Consider the following 19,555-nt stretch of genomic DNA (forward strand, 5'->3'; position numbering starts at 1 on the left):
ACAAATAGTTGCAGGCATTTTTTAACAAGAATAACATTCTCTCTGTCAAACCCAGAGATGCTGATTTCAGCTATCACTGGTAATCACATTTGGGGCTGCCACATTCTTTACAAAATGTGGGCATTTCTAAAGGGAGAAAGTGACTGTAAGTAACTGGGATGACTGGTTGGAGCCCACAGTATCCCTGCTATTCTGGTTTCTGCTTCTTCAGGCATTCATTCCTACCCGGTTATTTCCATGATAATCAATGGCCCACCCATTTTTGAGCTATGTGGGTTAAGACAGACAGAATCTTTAAATGCACTGAACATTCTCGCTCATTCCCATCTATTATGATCTTTTTTTTCCTACCTACCTGTATGAGAGATATTAATAGTTGAGTGGAAGATGTATTTTTCTAATGTTTCTTAACTTCCAAGGGGTCAAACAATTTTGTATTTGTAATTATTATGTGTACATCATTGGGTTCTCTGAATTCCTGCTGCTGATGGCTGAAGTAAAAGCTTCATTCATGCTGGATCAAAACTCAGCTGAGCATTATCCTTCCAAGCCCGAAGCATTGTAGAGCACGTACACGCAGGCACTTGCTAGTTTTCTGTCCATAGCCAAGTTATCCAGCTTTTTTCCAAGAGCAGAAGCCTTCCTGGGTTAATGGAAATTCTGATCTGTGAAATATTTTGAGATACAGTCCACGTAATTCGAAGAGTAGGATTTTTCATGTTCCTTGGGGCAGATTCAATGAACATTTTGCTCAGGAGCAGCGCAGATCCTGTCTCACTACCACTGGTGGGGGCATTCAGGAAGGTCTGGACAAGGTGTTTTCATTTTTTTCTTTGTGTATCGAAATTCCTCAAGTGTCTGAAGTGATTGACTTGTCCTTTGTTACAGTGGTGGATGAGAAATACTTGTGGCGGAATTATTAAGGTTGTTAATTGAACAAAGGCTCATTTTATGTTTTCACTACCACTGCCAAACTGCTGTGTTCTCACTGCATAGACGCAGGTACCTCCTAGTATTTGCCTAGAAACCTTGATCGTGAGCTCTGATCCTCCAAGATGTTGCACAAGCGAAGAACACAAACGTGGCCGATTTTCAACACTTGCACAAGTTGACTGAGCTGCTGTGTTCCCAGCACTAGGTATGGAACACCACAGTCAGCAGATGTGGGTGTGACTCTGGTCAAAACTCGTGTAGGTTTGACAATGGTAGGATATTTTCAAGGGAATAGGGATTTTTTCCCAAGTTGAAAGGACTTGAGAACATGAGAAGGTGTGAGGTTACGTACAGTTGGCAAGCTAACGGCAGGACCAAAGTGAGATGGTGGGAGTCTGCATGAGAGCATCACAAGAGGGGCAAATAAAGGGGGAAAGCCCAGCTGAGCAGGGTGTTCAGGGCAGCGAGCTGCATGACAAACGTGGCAGGCTTGCTTGATAGTAGGTTAGAGGCTCTCTCTTTTGTATGCTTTGAAGGAATGGCTGGCTGGAAAGACAGGCTAAGATTTTCACTGGGGTAAGATAACTCCCAAATGGAGAGGTAGATCCCAAATGGACAGGCTCTTTCTGAATACATGTGTTATGTGTTTTAGTTTTATGGGCTGGGTTCGCCTTGCTGTGAGTACAGAGGGAATGATGACAGTTACTGACTGGCTGGGGAACCGGGTGCAAGGAGGGGACCGGGGGAAGGCAGCCCTGGAAACGGAGGGAGAGAAAAACATCCCAAAGAGCAGGGCTGATAACGGTGTCACGATGGAAACGAAGCAGTATTCCAGAGACCAGGCCAGGAAGTGGATGTCACGAACCTTGGCTGAGCGTCGGAGCCAGATAAGGGAAAGCCGAGGGTGGGCTCGGGGCGGGTGGCTGCAAGCAGCACTGAGGGAGCCGGGAGGAAAGAGGGAAGGAGGAAAGGGCGGCAGGGGACGGGGGTGGGCCGAGGCCGCACGGAGAAGGGCAGAGGGGAAGCGCGGCACAGGACTGGAGATCCAGGGACCGGGCGCGGCTGTTTGCGTGGGAAGGCGGCGGGGCCGACGCAGGGGATGGATCCGCAGCGGAGGAAGCGAGAGCCGGGCCGGGCTTCCCACGGGGAATGACAGAGCAGCGGGAGCGCGGCGCCGGAGGAAGCGGATGCCAGGGGAGAGCCAACATCGTCTCCGCGATAGGACAGAGCGGCGAGGGGGAGGAGGAGGAGCGTGAAGCCCAGGGCGAGGGAGCCTCCAGATAACCGTAAGGAGAACGGCGAGGGCCGGGGCCGCGTCGGGGCCACCTGCCGGCTCCGCAGCGCTGCCGCTCGGCGCCTCCGCAGGGCCGGGACCGCGCCTCGGCGCCGCCCCACCGCCCGACCGCCCCTCGGCCCCGCCCTTCGGCCCCGCCCCTCGCCCCTCGCCGCCGCCGCGGCCGTGCGGGCGGAGCGCAGCGCAGCGCAGCGCAGCGCGGGGGCTGCGGGCTCCGCCGGTCACTCCGCGCCGCAGCCGAGCAGGGAGAGCCGCCGCGCGGGCAGCACAGAGGTAGGGCCGGCCGGGCTCGCGCGTCGGCGCGGGCGTCCCTCCGCCGCGGCGGTCCTCTGGCGGCTCCGCCGCAGCCTCTCTCTCCTCCCCGCCGCAGAGCCGAGCGGCCCGGGCCCCGCGCCCGGCAGCTGTCAGCGCGGAGCCGCCCCGCCCCGCCGCGGCCTCGCCTCGCCTCGCCCCGGGGCCGCCGCCCCGCCGAGGGACCGCCGCCGCCGCGCGTCTTATTTTGGTCCGTCCAGAGCCGCGGTGCGGTTCGCGCCCGGGATGGCGCTGCGGCACGGGCGGGGCGCGGGGCGCGGGCGGGGCCGGGCGGGCGCTGCGGGCTTTGTGCTGCCGGGCCGTACCTGCGGGCATCGGGCCGTACCTGCGAATACCGGGCCGGGCGGCCTCGCATCGCCGTGTGCGAGACGGCCCGGCGCTGCGGCGGAGGGAGGACGGCTGCGGGGGGAAACATGGCAGGCTGCGCCGGGCGCCGTAGGGTCGCGCTCGCTCGGCGCCGTCCTTAGGTAGAAAGCCTCCGCGTTCCGTGTTTGAAGCGAGACGAGCCCGAGGCGGAACGACCGTCCTTTATCCGGCTGTGCAGCGTTCGGAAATGAGTCGGGAGCTCTGCTCGCCGGTGTCGGGAATAAAACAAATCCCGTCGCCGGTTCGGCCCCGGGTGTGCATTGTCCTCAATGACGGCCGCGGAACAAAGATCCGAGCCGGGGCGATGCCGGCATCGCGTTGTGAGCTGCGCGGGCCATTGCGGAGCCTCGGCTGGAGGGTGCCCGGAGGCTGGGGGGGGGGGGAGAGGGGTGAAGGTGGGGGCTCGCGGCTGCGTAACGAGGCAGAGCCGGCGCGGAGCGGGGGGGGGCGCTTTTCGTTATCGCATCCTGGAGCGTCAGCTCGGAGCTGAGAAGGAGGTCGGCTCGGAGGAGAGGAGATCGCTTGGCGTTTTCCTGTAATGCAGGTTAAGTGCGGTAAAGGACGCTTGCTCGGCAAAGCAGGACGCGGCGTTTGGGGATGAAATAGGAGCTTGCAGCTGTTTCGATGGCCAAAAAAAAAAAAAAAAAAAAAAAAAAGCATTACGAATGCCGTTTCATCCCCATTGTGGCGTGAATCCTGCGGCTGCGGGGTGGCCGTGAGCTGCTGAGCACCGCCTGCACACAGAGGTGGAACGGAGGGGGCAAAGCACTGATGCTGCGTAGATGGAGACCCCGGTGCTGCTCCGGGCTGCTTTCAGCCGGCATACCGATCTGCTGTGTGAAAGATGCTCTGCTTTCCTTTCAACGTATAGGAATTTTCATCAGTCAAACCCCCTTTATTGGAGAGATTTATTTTTAATGTGGGTCAGTTGCAGGATTTAATATTTGCAGTTGGATTACAGCGTTGTATTCCATTTGTGAGGAGGACATATTTGGGGAGTATTTTGTGGAACGCGGCTGAGGTCTGTTTACGCAGATGCTGAGGGCTCACTGCAAAGGGTATGCAGACTGCTGATCGCTATAGGTGCCTAAATTCCTTAGTCATCCAATCTGGGCACAAGTGGAAATCCAGCCCAATAGCTGATCGCTGCTGCCCTTCCCCATGAGTCAGCTCCAAAATGCAGCCCAGACTGCTGCCTGGCTGCAGGCCTCCCTCTCTCCTGCTCGCTGTTCCATGGTTCTGGGAAAACCACTGCAGTCAGCCGTGCTCAGGCTGTGGGAGGTGGATGGGCTCAGCAGGGCGAGGAGCCGTTGGCAGCACTGGGGGCTGTTTTGGCTTGCAGTTAAATGAGGGGTTGGGAAGCAGAGCGCTGCAGGTTGTTTTCCGTGCTGTATCACACAGCATGAACACTTGGCCTGAGAGCAGGCTGCCTCTCAGTGATCCACGCTGCACAGGGCTGTGTGGGGCTGCTCTGAAGCACAGGCTGGTGTGTTCACTCTCCACCAATGGAGCTGCAGACCGTGCCATTGCAGTCAGCCCTTCCCTCTGCGCGAGCTCGTGGCCGTGTGCCCGAGTCAAACCGGGGGGACTCTAGCCTGCAGTTCTTCAGTATGAAAATCTGCTTGTCTTCTCTGGCTTTCTGCTGTGTTTACAACTTAGAAATCACCTTGTGTCTGGTGGTCATCACCAAGGAGCTCTTGCATGGCAAGGCAAGCGCTGGAGTGAAATGTGTGCGCTGTCAAATGGCACCGAGCTGCAGAGGCTGTTCTGCAAGGAGTCCGCATTGAGGACTGCTGTTCCCCAGCGCTGTGCTTTTCCACATGCGGTTTCCATTGCCAGATCTTGATTATTACTCCTAAAATGACCTGTAGCTAATCGTTTTTCTGATGAACAAGGGTACAGTGCTGCCGCAGCCAAAGTTGGACCTTCAAGGCTTTGCCTTCCTCCAGTGAAAAGAAGGTTATGGAGATTCTGCATGTAAGGGTTTTGGTTTCTATGCTCATCTTAGTAGGTCTCATCTTATTTAATGGAGTGATGCAATTAATTCTATCTATTTGAGCAGTCCTCTTTTTCCACCCTGATTTGTCCAGTGTTATTTCTTTTTCATCTATTGGCTCATTCCACATCCAATTGGTACTGTCCATTTCTCATTAAAAAGCCTGACTTTCCATGGGGAAAACTTTCCTATGTGTTGTTGCTTGGTGGTTGAGTTCAGACCAATCTTATAGCTGGTAAAGATGGCAAGGGAGGATGCTCTTGCAGCTGAAGCCATTATTTCTACTATTCATAGAATCACAGAATGGCCTGGGTTGCAAAGGAGCACAGTGCTCATCCAGTTCCAACCCCCTGCTGTGTGCAGGTCACCAACCAGCAGCCCAGGCTGCCCAGAGCCACATCCAGCCTGGCCTTGAATGCCTGCAGGGATGGGGCATCCACAGCCTCCTTGGGCAACCTGTGCCAGTGCCTCACCACCCTCTGTGTGAAAAACTTCCTCCTCATATCCAACCTAAACCTCCCCTGTCTCAGTTTAAGACCATTCCTCCTTGTCCTATCACTGTCCACCCTCACAAAGAGTCATTCACTTCTTTTCTACTTATTCACTATATAGGAGAAGGTATACAGCCATCTGATCTAGGTGATCCTAGTGGTCTTTTCCAACATTAATGCATCTGTGTTTCTGTAGTTGTTCTCAGGGATGGGAATGCCTTTGTATGGCCAAGGACACGTTAAGGTTGAGGAGTGTCTTGAGCTCTTCTTTCTCTGCACCATTAATATTTTTTGTGCCTCCTCTGAACAAATTTTTTGGTGCTAAGTGTGAACTCCTGAGGATGTTTCCCCTTTCTCTTCTCATTGCACAAATGCAACTATTTCCACTACTGCCAGAGAAATGCGTTGTGCTGCTGTGTGCTCATCTTCATTTCACCATCTCCTGAAGGCACCAAGCACTGGGGCTACAAGACGAGGCAGTGTGTTGGTTTGATTTATCCTTTGTGAAGGGGAGAGCAAGGAGTGAACAAAAGAGGCATGAAAGCCTCGTGCCAACAGATGCTAACACACACATGTTTGTGCTGTGAATAGTCGAGCTGGCCATACCACTCGTGCCATTGGAACGGGAGAGGTGTGCCATTAATACACAGGCATCTAAAAATACACTGCTGTGAATCTGTTCACAGGTAAATGTTCCAAATTAAGTAGCTTTTCTGTTTGCTGGAGTGCAGATCGTGTACTGTTCTTTTTTGGGAAAAAGAGGCCGCCTCATGAAGCTGCACCTGCTGGGCACTTGACCTGTTGTCCGTGGAACACAGACAAGGAATTTTCTGACATGTCAGCTTAGTTTTATTGTAGTTTTATTATTGGAATAGCCACCGCGCTCTATCATTTTGTTATTTCCAAATCAGTATTGTTGTGAGAGAGAAGAGCGATCCCTGGCACAGCTTTAGTGAAGGATGGGCAGCACTGGTCCCCTGTGCCAATGGGGCTGTGGCAGGCTGCGTGCAGTCTGTCAGAGATGGGTGGTTGTGTGCATAGTTAAAAAGAGCCCATTTGGCTGCCATTAACTGCTGGGAGGTGTGACTGGGGTGAGGAGATGCAGCCTAGAGCAAACAAAGCATGTTTTTTTCATAGAATCACAGAATGGCCTGGGTTGCAAAGGAGCACAGCGCTCATCCAGTTCCAACCCCCTGCTGTGTGCAGGTCACCAACCAGCAGCCCAGGCTGCCCAGAGCCACATCCAGCCTGGCCTTGAATGCCTGCAGGGATGGGGCAACCTGTTCCAGTGCCTCACCACCCTCTGGGGGAAAAACGTCCTCCTAATATCCAACCTAACCCTTTTTTGTACTGCTTCATGACCGGATAGCACTGATGTTAAATGTGAAGTAGCCAACTTGAGGAGTGCAGTGTTCGTGAGTGGTTGTGGTCCCTCCCAGCCTTCATCCCTTCAGATTACAGACACTCAAATTCTTTTTTTTCTTTTTTTTAAGCTGGTTTCTCCTTGCTGGGGGCCGGGCAGCCAGCTGGGTGTGCTCGGCTATAAGGTTACACTGACTGTTGAACCTGAGCTGGAGCAGCAGCCTCTCCTGGGCCAAGCCAATAGGCATCTCTGGGAGGGCCCTCTTCTCCCCTGCAGGTCTCGGCTCCCAGCAGCATTACAGCCCTACATACACCCTCAAGGTCTTCTGCAGGGTGTTGTGAGACTCTCGACAGCCCGGCAGTCATTCAGATCTGCTTGGATATTCGGTTCCTGTGAGTTACGCTATCTGGAATTAATTCTATCTTGCTGTTGGTTGATTTATTATGGAGTGGCACAGAGTGTCTGCTTTTGGTTCCTACTTTGGCATGATGAAAGAGGGCCTTGTGCTGAGAAGAGCAAAAAGCTGTCTGGGTGTTTTGTTTCGGAGGGCACTGCTTGTGCTGGCTGGGCAGCTCTGCAGCCCGGTTTGCAGTGGCGATAATTTGTGGTTACTGCAGTAAGCAGTGCAGAGCAAATCGTACTGTTCTGTGCAATGTGACCAAATGCTTATTTTTTCTGCTCATTTTGTGGATCTCGTTTAGCGCCTAGATGCCACAAACGCTCCTGCTAATTAAAGCAAGTGGCTCCTCTTCTTTTTGCCTTCAAAGGGGAAAGGGTGCTGCCTGCTGGATCTATTTTGACTTGATGTAGTTGAGTTTATTGTAACACCTCCAGGTTTTTGTTTGGGCATCTGAGTTGGAAAGCATTGGCTTTTGTCTGTAGGTAAACTAACCGTGAGATTTCCTTCCCAAGGGCTCTCACCAACTTCTCTCTTGGTGATATAGCTGAGTGTTTCAGGGTGATTTCCAGCCAGTCTCTGTGGATGGAATGCTTTGCGCTGATGGGCAGCTCATGGCTCCGGTATGCTACCAGCAAATCCATTTGTAGCACTGCTGGAATGCAGCATGAAGCTGATTATCTTAGTCTGGAGAAAGCACGTTCTGCCTCTTGCTACCAATTGAGCGGTCTTTTGGTGTGCTTCTTTGAGCCTGGATCTGCCTATGGCAGTCAGCGGGCACTCCCATATGGGAATTTTTTAATGCTACATTTAGAGTACTACGTTTTTATTGCAATTTGAAATGCTGTTAGGAGGCCGGATCCTAAATGTGAAAGAAACTTCTGGTTGATGTTGGTGGAGCTGTTGTGGTTTGTAGCAAAGATCTCGTCTTTGTGAGTTCTGGTAGAGCAAAGGCTGGCGCCTCTTGCGTTTTACTCTTCCATGTTTTTGGCATCAGAGAAGATTTTTCTGATTGTTTTTCTCATCTGAAGGCTGACTGTACTGAGCGACCTCTCCCTAGTAAAGGGTGGGCCAGTTTATGTGGGAAAGTCTTAGTCAATGTGTCTGAGAGATTAGTGGGACTGTGCCGCAACGAGCGCTGTGCATTACGCACCGGAATGTGCTGGGCATCTGCCAGAGATTGGAAGCAGGGCTATGCGACAAGCACGGATGCTGTCTCACTCTCCCTAAAATAGTACTGTGGATAACAGGAGATGTGGAAAGTTATCACTTACCTCATTTTAGCACAAATGCTTTCCTAAAAATTGATTACAGACTCAGGGTTCAGGAAGATCCTTTTGGTTATGTATTCTGTTTGCATCTCAAGAACGTTGTGGTCCCTCTCAAGCCTTTAACCAAGGGCAGGGCAGGAATGCAGGTAAGAAGAAAAAAGCTAGAAGGAAAAAAAAAAGAAGAAAAACCTGGAAGAAAAAAAGCTACAGAAATGTAGCACAAACCCTGCAGCTCAGCTTGAGGAAGCTGTTCATGCGCTATTCGCTGTTCTGACTGGGAAATGAGGTGGGTTTGTGTCCTTGTGTAGGTTAGGAGCAGCATCCTCCCATTCATCTTGTCAGGGCGGTGAGATGAGCTCAGAGCCTCAGACATGCCTCGGCTGCTTGGTGGGTGTGGGATTTTGGAGCATGGTGATGGATGCAAGCAATTGGAATTTGGATATTAAAACATGCAGTGGTTTACCACTGCAGGCTGCACGTGGTTTTGTTTAAGGGTAAAAATAAGCACGTTTGACTTTCAGTCTTTTGTCAACTTAAGAACCTGATCATGTGGCTTTAGCCATTGGCGTAAGCCATTTAAACTTAAAACCTGTGATGCCTGAATTAGTTTCCTATGAGGAGGAGATGAGTGGGATAGCTTCTAGATGGGATGGCGCAGGGAAGCACAGGGGCCTAAGGTTTGCAGCAGGGCTGTAATGTTCTGAGTCAGCTGGTGGCTGTGCTCAGCACTGCAGGGACCTGCTGTAGAAAAGGAGGGCCTGAAATAGCTGTTCTCTGGGTGCTTCCTGCTGTGGCTGCAGGGACTTGGCAAGGTGCTTGGTAAGAGAAAAGCAGAAATGTTGTGGAGTAATGAGGTCCAGAACAAAAAGTTTGGACTACCTCAAGCCATGACCTTTCAGCATGTGTGGATTTCAGGCCTATGATGTGCATTGTGCTTTTAAAAAGGCCAGTGGATTACCTCATTTGTGGAAAAATACCTGCCAGCTTCTGATGTGCGCTAGGAGCCTGGCATCTGTTCAGCTCTCAAAGACTGCGAGATGCGATTCTGCCATCACGTCTGGACCGCAGCTGAAATCCCTGGCCCCAACTATTAGGTCTGCGTGGCCCATGCTCAGAGGAAGCAGGTCTGTGTGTTCCCCCCTGAGCTTCGGTGCTGGGAGAAGGCTCCCTTAGCCCGGAGTGCACTGCTGCCTGGGGAAGGAGGGCTGCCCTGCAGGCGCTGGATGAAGCAGGGTGCGATGGTTGTTCTCCAGGATTGGTCTGTGCAGAGGACGTGGCATAGCAGATACACCACGGGGGGATTCCCTGACCCCAGCTGGCCCGCTAAGCCAGCTTTGCAGCTTTGCGTTGCTGGAGTGTGTCAAGTAGCTTTGTTGCTGGTCAGGATGTGGCTCCAAGGAAGGTGTGCTTGCATAAAACACAAGTAAAAAAGGCAATAATAATAATAATAATAAAATACAGTCCATTTGGCACGTCACTGAGATTCATGTTTTTCAGTCTTGTATGACTTCTCGTGTTATTTCCATGTATTTGCAAGCGTAAAAAGTTACAGAGATCACCTGATTTAAGTAAGAGATGTGAAAAATGGGTAGTAATGCTTTAATCTGCCATGGGGACCTGAAAGATGCAAGTTATCTTTAGACATCTGTTCCCATCATAAGCGAGACAAACAAGAATATAATGACTTCATAGTGGATTAAATGTTTCTGACGAAGATTTAAATATATATGGCCCAGGCGAGTGGTGAAATAACTGTTGTGCAGTACTGACTATCAGCCAGATCGCTAATGAATTCACAACCACGTTCTTCATTTTGTGTGGCAATGAAAGAAGGACCCTTGTATTCTTTTTATAATGCTACCAGATTTTCTTTCTCTGAGATGCTCAAAGGTGAAGAGATCTGACTCCTCAGCTGTGCCAACTTGCAGAGCTCCATCCAAGCACGTGAAGCTGTGCTGACATTGTCGTGGTCTGTAGATCAAGGTTTTACATCATCTTTATATAAAAATATGCAGAGGAACACGTCTGAGGTGAGATGTTGCTCATTTCCACATCTGAACCATATTACAAACGTAAAGATTGCCAGAGATGCAAAAAGGATCTAGAGATGCTTGTCGAGGTGCTCTTTGGAATAGGCTGAGGCAAAGAAGAAGTTCTGTTGCCTTAACTGGGGTTATCTTGTACACGAATGGAAGGGATGCCATGAAGTCCTAACGATCTGCTTGGCAGGTGAGGGCCACATGGGCATAGCAGTGATAGGTGGAGCCGGGGCTGGTGGGGCCATGCCAGCCATTTTAGAGATGTTTCTACAGCTGTTGCCCACCAGCAGGAAACAATGCCGGTCACTTGGAACCGCGTTGGCTCAGCGAGCTCAGGGGGGCTCAGAGAGTCACAAAGTTCCTCGCATTCCTGGCAGAGGGCACAGGACCTACGTGTCACCTTAGGGGCAGTTTGCAGGGCAGCGTGTCCGTGTTGTTGCAGCGTGCTTTTCACTGAAGAACAGCTGCTTTCATTTTTAACTTCTGGTTGTCATCAGCTGCCGAAGAGCCATGGAAGAGTTTTGGGCTTGAAATTAGGTCTTGAGACTATTAAATCGGTTCCTGTAGCAGTCCTACCCTTTAAGGTTTTATGCATATTTGATATAAGCGCATCTCTTTTCTGCTATTTAATAGCTTGGCTATCACTTTTTGCTCCAAAGAGAGCTGGGAGGACGCACAAATATATAAAACGAGAACAGAAATAAGGTTGTATTTGTAATGCTCTATTCTGTGTATTAATCAAAACGTTGCTCTTTATAAAAGACAGAAATGCTTGATGGTAACAAGTGTTGAAAAATGGTCACGATGCAGGCAGCATGACTGTTTTATCAGAGGGGAATTTCCAAATTGCATTCCAAGCATGTTATTAAAGGATTAGATAGATGGGCGATTCACCTTGAGCTAACTGTCCTGAAACTGTGATTATGCTCATAATTTGTATAAACAGCCTTTATGCAACTATTACTGTAATAACAAACCATATTTTGAATTTCCTTTGTGCTTCACAGTGGCTTACATTCTGGTCAGAAGTACTAGCAGTATGAATTTGAGAGCTCTTGAGGGAATGTGTGTGTTGATTCTAAATGTGGTGAAGCCCTGGCAGTGCTGCCCAGAGCTGTGGTGCCCCATCCCTGGAGGTGCCCAAGGCCAGGTTGGATGGGCCCTGGGCAGCCTGAGCTGGTGAGGAACAGCCTGCCCACGGCAGGGGTTGGGGCTGGATGAGCTTTAAGGTGCCTTCCATTCTGTGACTCCAAATTGCAGTTCTTGACGTGTCCATGTGAGGCTCATGTCTGTGCACATGGCTTGGCAGAGGAGCTCGGGGCCTGGCACGGAGCGTGGTGCAAGGCATACTCCCTGCCTGTGTGAGACCACGATCACAGAGCTCTTGGCCATGCCAGAGGTAGACCTGCACGTTTAACAGGGCTGTGTTTGTGCTGTGTGGTGTCCCAGGAGGTCCCTGCCTTCCTAATTTGGGTGGGCAGTGCTCTCAGCAATGAGCTGTTACTGGGGCATTGCTGTGGGCTGAACCCGGGCTGTTTTCGGCTCTTTGTGCACCAGTGCTGCAAAAAGCTCTGGGTTTTGTTACTGTCGGGTCGGATTATTTTTCTTTTTTAATAGGAAGCACAGTCCTAGCGAGTGTTCCTAAATAATTACTCGTGCAAAACTTCTTTGTTTTGATCCGGTATTCTAAATTGCAATCTTTTTTTCTCAAAGCAGAAAGTACTTTGAGTCACCTATGTAGTGGAAAAATACTCAACTGTAGTGAAATAATAGCACTTTTTTTTCTCTGGATTGACCTTAGTGTGTAATAGTAGATGGGAGTGTTTTGCATGTTGTTTCCTCCCTCGATTATGTTGATAAAATTACAAAAAGCTTCCCATTTTTGTTATTAGGAACAATAATTCTTGTTCCTTTGGAAAATCTTTCCATCCTGTTTTTGACATTCATTGACTACAGCCTGGAAAATGCTGGTATTTTTCGGAGCACTGAAGTCATTTTCTGCATTCAAGCTGAAGGGCACTGCAGCCCAGAAATGCCTTTGGAAGCGCTGGGTGTGTGTTGAAACACACATGGGGTGGGGAGGCTCCAGTGCTTCAGATGGAGTCCCAGTCACTTATTCTGATATTTTGGGCCACATAAACGTGGGGTCACAGCAGAACGAAGTATCTGACCCCCCTCTTGGCAGGAGTCTGTGCTGACAAAATCTACTGTTTATCTTCACAGCTGCGAAACGCTCTGCTTTCAGGTGGAAACCTAGCATCCAGACTTGTTACATCCTTTTTCATGCTAACATACTGCAGTAATAGCATTAGCAGTCTGTTCCTGGTGCTGCAGTGCTGATATTGTATCAGATGCAGCACACTCAATCGTTCTGCTGGAGTTTGTGCTCATGGAAGGACTGATGAGCCAGTTTCCAGAAGTGACATGCTAAAGGAGGCGATGTTTCAGGTCTGATTCTAAAGGTCTTTTCTATCCTCAATTGGTTCAATGTTGTCTCTGTTGTGGGTGACTGGCACTTGTTGCTCATGGGCCTGGGTCTCTTTGGCAATGAAAAATTCTCCTTGAGCTGTTGTACTGAGACATCTCATTCTACGGCCTGAACACAAGGTTCAGATGCTGATGGTCTGAGAGCCACACAGAGCAGCCTTAATGGGAGCTCCAGGAGATAGAGTGGCAGTGGTTTGAATGTTCAGTAGCATAATTAGTATTAGCATTGTGTTTGGCAGCGTGTCGTTTAAAGCTGTGACTTTGGTGGGGGAATGGGATGGGATGTACAACTTCTACCTGAGTTACTGGCTGCAGAGGAAGGCTGCAGGCTGGCTGTGCAAAACTGACTGTGTCACGGTCTTCTCTGTGATTGCCTCCCACTGTATTGCAGTCCCACGACTTTAGGTCATCCTGAAGTCAGTGCATTGCTTAAAATAGGCAATTCCTTCCATGATTGCTATTCCAATTCCAGTACTTAAATATTAACCCTTCTCTACAACACTTGAAGTAGCTGTGAATAGAAACGTTCTTGAATTATCCTTACCAGGAAGCTACGTACTCAGGGTGCCAAATGTTCGCTCCCAAGGCTGGAGCTGTGCTGGAGTCAAACCCCCATTTCTTCAAGTCTCATCTGCTGCAATTGCTGAACAGGCAGCAAAGGTGAGTGGGAGAAGGAAAGAAGCAGAAAATGGATGAAAAGACAGTGAAGAGTATCTAAAATGAAACGAGGTTGGAGGAAACGGACCAGGAGGGATGCAAGAAAAAAAGGTGATTTAAAATAATAACAGCAATAACAATTCATTCACAGATCTTCATTGTGTCAAGGTAGGCAGCAGGCAGCCATACAGTGCTGGCCATGCAGGACCTGCCTCTCTTCTCTGCAGTCTCAGCCCTGTGTGTTATGGCAGAATATTGCAGCAAACCACTAATTGCCTTTTGGGAGGCCACTGGCAAGGGTGGGTGCAATCTGAGTGCTTATGCTTGGTAGGAAGATCAAGGGCTTGGCAAGTTCAAATGCGTGCAGCGAGCGCTGCAGCACCAACCTACGTGCCATAGGAATGCATGGATGAAAGGTGGGTGTTTAGGTCTTCTTCCCCAGTGGTGTTGTATGTTAGTTAATGTGAAATGGAGTAATACAAAATCAATTTCAGCCATTTTCACCACTTTCTTAAACTTGCCTAGGTCACCTGTTGATGTAAGTGTAGCCAAGGTTGATGAAGCCTGTCTATTTGAATCAGATTTGTATCAGATCTGAGGGATTTAATACTTCTGCCTGTATTTATGCTAAGCAGAAGTACTGTCCAAGGCAACACTGCATAGTAGATGCTGCGTACTTGTAGGTTGTGCATTTCTATCAGTTTTTGCTGAAATTTTGCAGGTCTGTTGGTGATGGATCTTAATGCCTGCTGTGCTACCAGCATCACGTTCTCTGCTTGGTTTCGTTCCTCTGATTCACTTTCATTCGAGTACACTTTTGTTCATAAGGAAAAACGTGTGGAGGCAGTTTTCTCTACAAGCAGTGGTCAGTGTGTGCCCAGGCTGCTGCTGCTGCAGTGTCCTGAACATTTTAAATGATTTATAGAAACGTGGAAGAATCTGAGACGGCATAAGGGACCTTAGCTTTCGTGTCTGCTTCTCACTGACAAACATTAACTACTTAGCAACATGAATCAGATCTTGGGAGGCTTATTTTAGAACCAGCTCCTGTTTCTTGTCTCCTGAGCATGGATTCAATTATAAGGAAAAGAGCAGTGTAAATAAATGATTGGGCAGTGTATGTGCTCTGTGACTGAAGGTCCCCCCATAACCCTCAGGCTTGCTCTGCAAAGGCTTATGGACAGGTTTGCTGTGCTCATGATCCTGCTGTGTGTGAGCCAAGCCTCCACCTGGGCTTCTGCATGCCATGCTGAGCCCTGCATGGCTGGTTCTGCCTTCAGAGCTGTTCTTCTGCTTAGAATAGGTGCGTTGGGAGAAACACGGGGGTTGGAAGGGATTTGTGGGGATCCTTGAGCTCGACCCCATACTAAAGCAGGTTCCCTACAGCAGGTTGCACAGAAAAGTGCCCAGGCAGGTCTTGAATATCTCTGGAAGCTTTACACTGAGTAACTCATAATTTATGACTGCAATAGAGTTAACTGTTTTGAATAGCTCAAGATGATGACCAGCTTTGTAAAAGTGAGCAAAATTGAAAAATATGTAAATAAAGGTGCTGCTACTTTCTTCTGAAGGGAAGAAACCCAGTTGCTTAGGCTTATGGGTGCTCTTGGCAGGGTTAAACTGTCTTCAACTCGCTTATGAACCATTTGTATGAAATTACTAGCAGATTGTAGTGGGAGGAAGGATGGAGAGCTGTGCTGTCGTTGTGAAAAAAAATCTGCCCAGCGATAAGGCTGTAGTTCCTGCGGAGCTTCCGAAACATCTCTAGCTCTTGCTGATGCAGAATTTTCTGCTAATCTGTCCGTGGATATTTAAAAGCAAAGTATGGATGGGGGTCATTTTGTCTCAGTTAAAATATGTGTGGGTCTTGCCTGAGCCCCATTCTGTCTGCTCTGAGCTGGTGAGCCTTCAAAGAGCCTTGGTGGGGTGGGGGCTCTTCAAGCCCTGTGTAGGGACACAGCTGCCATAAGTGGCACCACTCGCGTTGATGAAAGGGAAGAGCTGACAGCTGTGCCTTGGGCTCGGAGCATCACAGGCACAATTCATTCTGGTAGGAGCTGTTGGTATCTAACGCCTGTGAAAATGAAGCTTCCAGTGTTATGCTGCAGGTGAGAGAGCTGCTCTGCTTTTGAGCCTCTGCACTGTCTGCTTCCCTTCTAATGAGGCACATGGAGAATTACAGGAACTGTTGCTTGGGGGGATAAAAGCGTTGCTTTGATATTTTCTGCTACTTGTGTTGATGAATGATGATGAGAATGATTTTTAACCCCTCAGATGAAATGGCTGATTTAATGGCTGTTCAGCTTTTGTGCTCTATGTGCAGCAGCTGTGTGGTTACTGCTCTCCATCGCCACGTTCTGGCTGCAGCAGCTCAGTGTGTACTGATGGTGAATGTGGTCCATAATGTTCATGGTCAGTGCCAGAAATGCTTATTCTAAGGGGTAGTGAGCTTCAGGAAAAACAACCTGTTTTAAATCACCATCCGTGCTCACTGTTGTTGCCATTTGTATCCACTTACAGTGCTAACTGAGGGTTTGAAAGTGCCCAGAAACGTGAGAGTGATTTTGAGTTCTGTTTACTTATTATTTTGCATAGAACATATGAAACTTTTGAATGGTATGTAGTTTGAATGCATGTGAAATCTTTGTAAATGCCCAGCACAGCTCTCTTGTGTCTGCAGTTCATGGGTAGTTCAGCCACTCAAAGTCAAGCAAGCACAAATCTCCTTGATGCTGGACTGCACCATCTGTCTAATCTATGTGTGTCAGAGATGGCTTGTTTGGGTCTTTTCTTCTACAGCCTGTTCTGGAGAGATTGCATTACAATCCCTAGTTGATGAGTATTTTCCTCTTGATGTTTGTAACTTAGATAACAAACACGTTTTTCTTGTTAGTTTTGTAAGGTGCGTTTGGTAAACAGCAATGTGGTAGTTGGTACAAACCTCTTGTGGTCATGGTTAACCAGGCTGCTTGTGCAGCTCCAGCACCTTTCCAGCAGTTGCTGAGGACGATGTTAATGTGGAGTAGCTGAATGGAGGAGTGGTACTGCCAGCTCTTTGGGGCACTGAGCACTGAATGTATAGAGTGTAGGTTTGTCTGTTGCCTAGGGCTTGTTTCTGATCTGCTGCTAACCTGAGAAGGTTCTGTTCTGTTCATCCAGAACTTGACCTTGGTTGCTGGAATGTAGGAAATGAGCATTTGAATGGATTAGCTGTTTTGTTTCTGTTTCCTTTTAGCAGTTTGTGTGAGCTGTCCCTTCTAAATGCCACAGAAGTGCAAGTATTGCAGTATGACAGAAATAAACCCTGAGTTTTGCAGGTAACCTTTTCTTCTGACGTCTTTCTTTCCAAGAGCAAAACGGTGCAGTGACACAAGTCCTTACGGATCACAGAGGATGCAAATGCGGCTGCTGTTCTACTGGCAGCTCCTGCTGGGGGAGAGGGAGCTCCAAACCGTGCAAGGCCATCTCCATACACAGTGAGAGCTCACATGTGGCTGCAGAAGTGCCGTCCGGTGGTGCTGTGGGAGAGATGCTCATGGTGGGCCGGTGCCTCGTGCATCAGCAGGCTGTGTTGGCAGCGTTCCACCCTGCCAACCTTGTGTCAGCTGCCTGCGAGGCTCTGCACACCCAGGTCATTGTGTGCCAGTTCACTCCTGTGTCCTGTCAGCCTGAGTTTTCTCTCTGGGGCTGCTATTAAAGGCAGCAGAGGTACAGTCTGCGTTCATCATTACCCTCTCAAGAATACCAGATTACGGAGTTTTTCCTGAGTTGCCTGTTTGTCCTTGGCTTCCTTTTCCAATCTAAAAACAATACATTTTTGTGCATTCAGTTCCCTTACTGCAGTCTACCTCTCACCTCCTCCTCCTAGCATTGATTGGAAGTTTTTTTTCCCCTTTGTTTATTTATTTTTTATCTTTGCTTGCATATGCTTTACGCAGAGGGATTCCTGCTCTCCAGACAGCTGAGCCTGATGCACGATGCCATGCTGGAGGGAGAGCAAGCCGTCGTCATTCAGAATTAAAATGGCTGAATCACTGCATGGTGAGGCACTGTGTTAAGATGGAGTCAAGCAAGCAGATCGCTCCACAAATGAGGGGGCAATTTTGCTGTTGCTGTTGAAGCTCGAAAGCCTCTTTCTGTATGTTGCATTGACATCGATGCTGTCGTGAATAAGAGTGTTTTATATAAAATTCCACTTCAGAGCTTCATTCTGTCCTGCCCGTGATATCAGGCGCTGTGCAAATGGAAACTAACAGCAGGATCCTTAGGGAAAAACAGGGTGAAGTAATGCTCGAAGGTCTGCTTTCACCTCTCAGTGTTTCACAGTGCATATTTTTTAATGGAGAGTATAATAATAAAAAACCTAGAATGGTGTAATCCTGAGGCTTATATTAAAGCTTCTTATCAGTGCATCATGCAATTCAAAACACTCCGTTCATATGTTCCTTTTGAGACCTGAGCCAATCCAGGCATTTTCTGCTTTTATTATTCCGAATTAGGGTGCTTTAATTACGAGTGACCTGATTTGAATATGGACTTGGCTGATTTCATTTCAAGCATTGATTGCCACGCACTGGATGGGTCGCGTTTCTGTTCTGTGCCTCTCACAGCTGCTCTCCTCACTCCAATCTGAGACGTCACATCTCTCTTCTCCATGATGCTCAGGGAAAGAGCCTTCATGTGTGTGCTGGGAGAGGAGGGCTTTGCCTACTTTGAAGTCCGGAGTGCATGAGTGCATCCCATTGAGACTGTGCAGTGAGAAGGGCAGCCCAGGACCAGGCACAACCCGCCAGGCCTCTGGAAGCCTTACAGCAGTGTTGCACCCCACTAATGAGCCGTTACGCTGCATTTTTTGTAATGAGGAGTGTTGGGCTTCTTCCAAGTGCATGCAAGCTACAATTGTAACAGGAAAACACAGCTGGCTGGGGAGCAGGGAGAGCCAGAACATTTGATCGTGAGTAATTGTTCCGCTTGAAAGATGTCAAATGACAATGGATGTCATTTGGAACAACTGATAGGGTGACTCTGTACCATGTTGGAATTTCTTCCAGTGGCAGTAACAGAACTGGTCCTGCTGCCTTTTTGGCTGTAGAGCCAGTGGCATTTCGGAAATCCTTCACAAATGACCTTTCCTGGGTTTTGTGGAACAAAGCTCAGGATTTCCCTGGAGAAATAATGCTTTTAGAGCCTGAAAAGACCACAGAGGGAACATTCTCCTCCCAAGGCTTGTTTTTCCACCCAAGATGGCTTCTAGAGTGATGTGCAGGAGAAAGGAAAAGCAAGAGGAGAGCTGGAGAGCTGCCAGACCTTTAAAAAGACACCGCAGTAAACAGCAGTTAGGTAGAAAATGATCAGCACTTTGCGACTTGCTGTGTTTTTTTTGGTTGGTTGGGTGTTGCTTTTTGGTGGTTAGTTTTTTTTTTTTTGTCTGCAAATCTGCAGGTGTAAATCTTCGGTATTTGGGAATCTTGGTTTTTACTTTTAAAACAGAAATAAGGTTGCAGGCAGTACCATTTATCTGCAAGCTTTCCTTCGTGGCCGTGTCACCCTGTTGTACTTAAGAGGCCCAGAGCAGAATGAGAAACACCTGCCTTTGTTATTTTTTGAACAATTACTGAGCCTGGCTCAGTGCTGCACTTTTGGAAGACAATTCATAGAAATGCATTTGTAGTGTCAACCTCTATGCAATGTCTTGTGTGACAAAGAGTTACTGGCTGGTTCTTTTGCACTTGGATGTGATTTCTCATTGTACAGTGAGCTGTGATCTGGAATCATTTGCTGTCAGACTCTTCCTTCTGCTTTGTAGCTGGCCAGCTTCTACATATGCCTGCTGATGCCTTTGGGGGTTAGCATTTCAGGATATCTCCTTTGGGTATTATCCTTTCTCAAGAGTTAACGGTTAGTACACGTTGACATTATTTATGTTTCCCATTTTCATCCCAAAAAATG

The 19,555-nt window shown here is 48.8% G+C and overlaps 1 protein-coding gene and 1 long non-coding RNA gene across 3 annotated transcripts in view; one reads left to right on the plus strand and one right to left on the minus strand.

Moving 5' to 3' along the window:
- Nucleotides 1-2,373: 2,373 nt before the first annotated feature.
- SPTBN1 (spectrin beta, non-erythrocytic 1) overlaps nt 2,374-19,555 on the plus strand; it is a 121,855-nt gene continuing 104,673 nt past the window's right edge. Inside the window, exon 1 of one of the 2 annotated variants that reach the window (XM_052679858.1) lies at nt 2,374-2,500. The gene's annotated coding sequence lies outside the window, so the exon portion shown is untranslated. Of the gene's footprint in view, nt 2,501-7,129; nt 7,148-19,555 lie in introns of those variants that run through there. The other variant, XM_052679849.1, reaches the window with a different exon arrangement.
- On the minus strand, nt 5,189-6,854 carry LOC128079195 (uncharacterized). Its single transcript, XR_008206018.1, has 2 exons — nt 6,673-6,854; nt 5,189-5,357 (listed from the first exon to the last, which is right to left on the minus strand). It is a non-coding gene; the product is annotated as an uncharacterized LOC128079195 (long non-coding RNA).

The sequence above is a fragment of the Tympanuchus pallidicinctus genome, unplaced genomic scaffold (genome assembly GCF_026119805.1).
Source record: "Tympanuchus pallidicinctus isolate F22 unplaced genomic scaffold, pur_lepc_1.0 scaffold1, whole genome shotgun sequence".
Taxonomy (NCBI): Eukaryota; Metazoa; Chordata; class Aves; order Galliformes; family Phasianidae; genus Tympanuchus; species Tympanuchus pallidicinctus.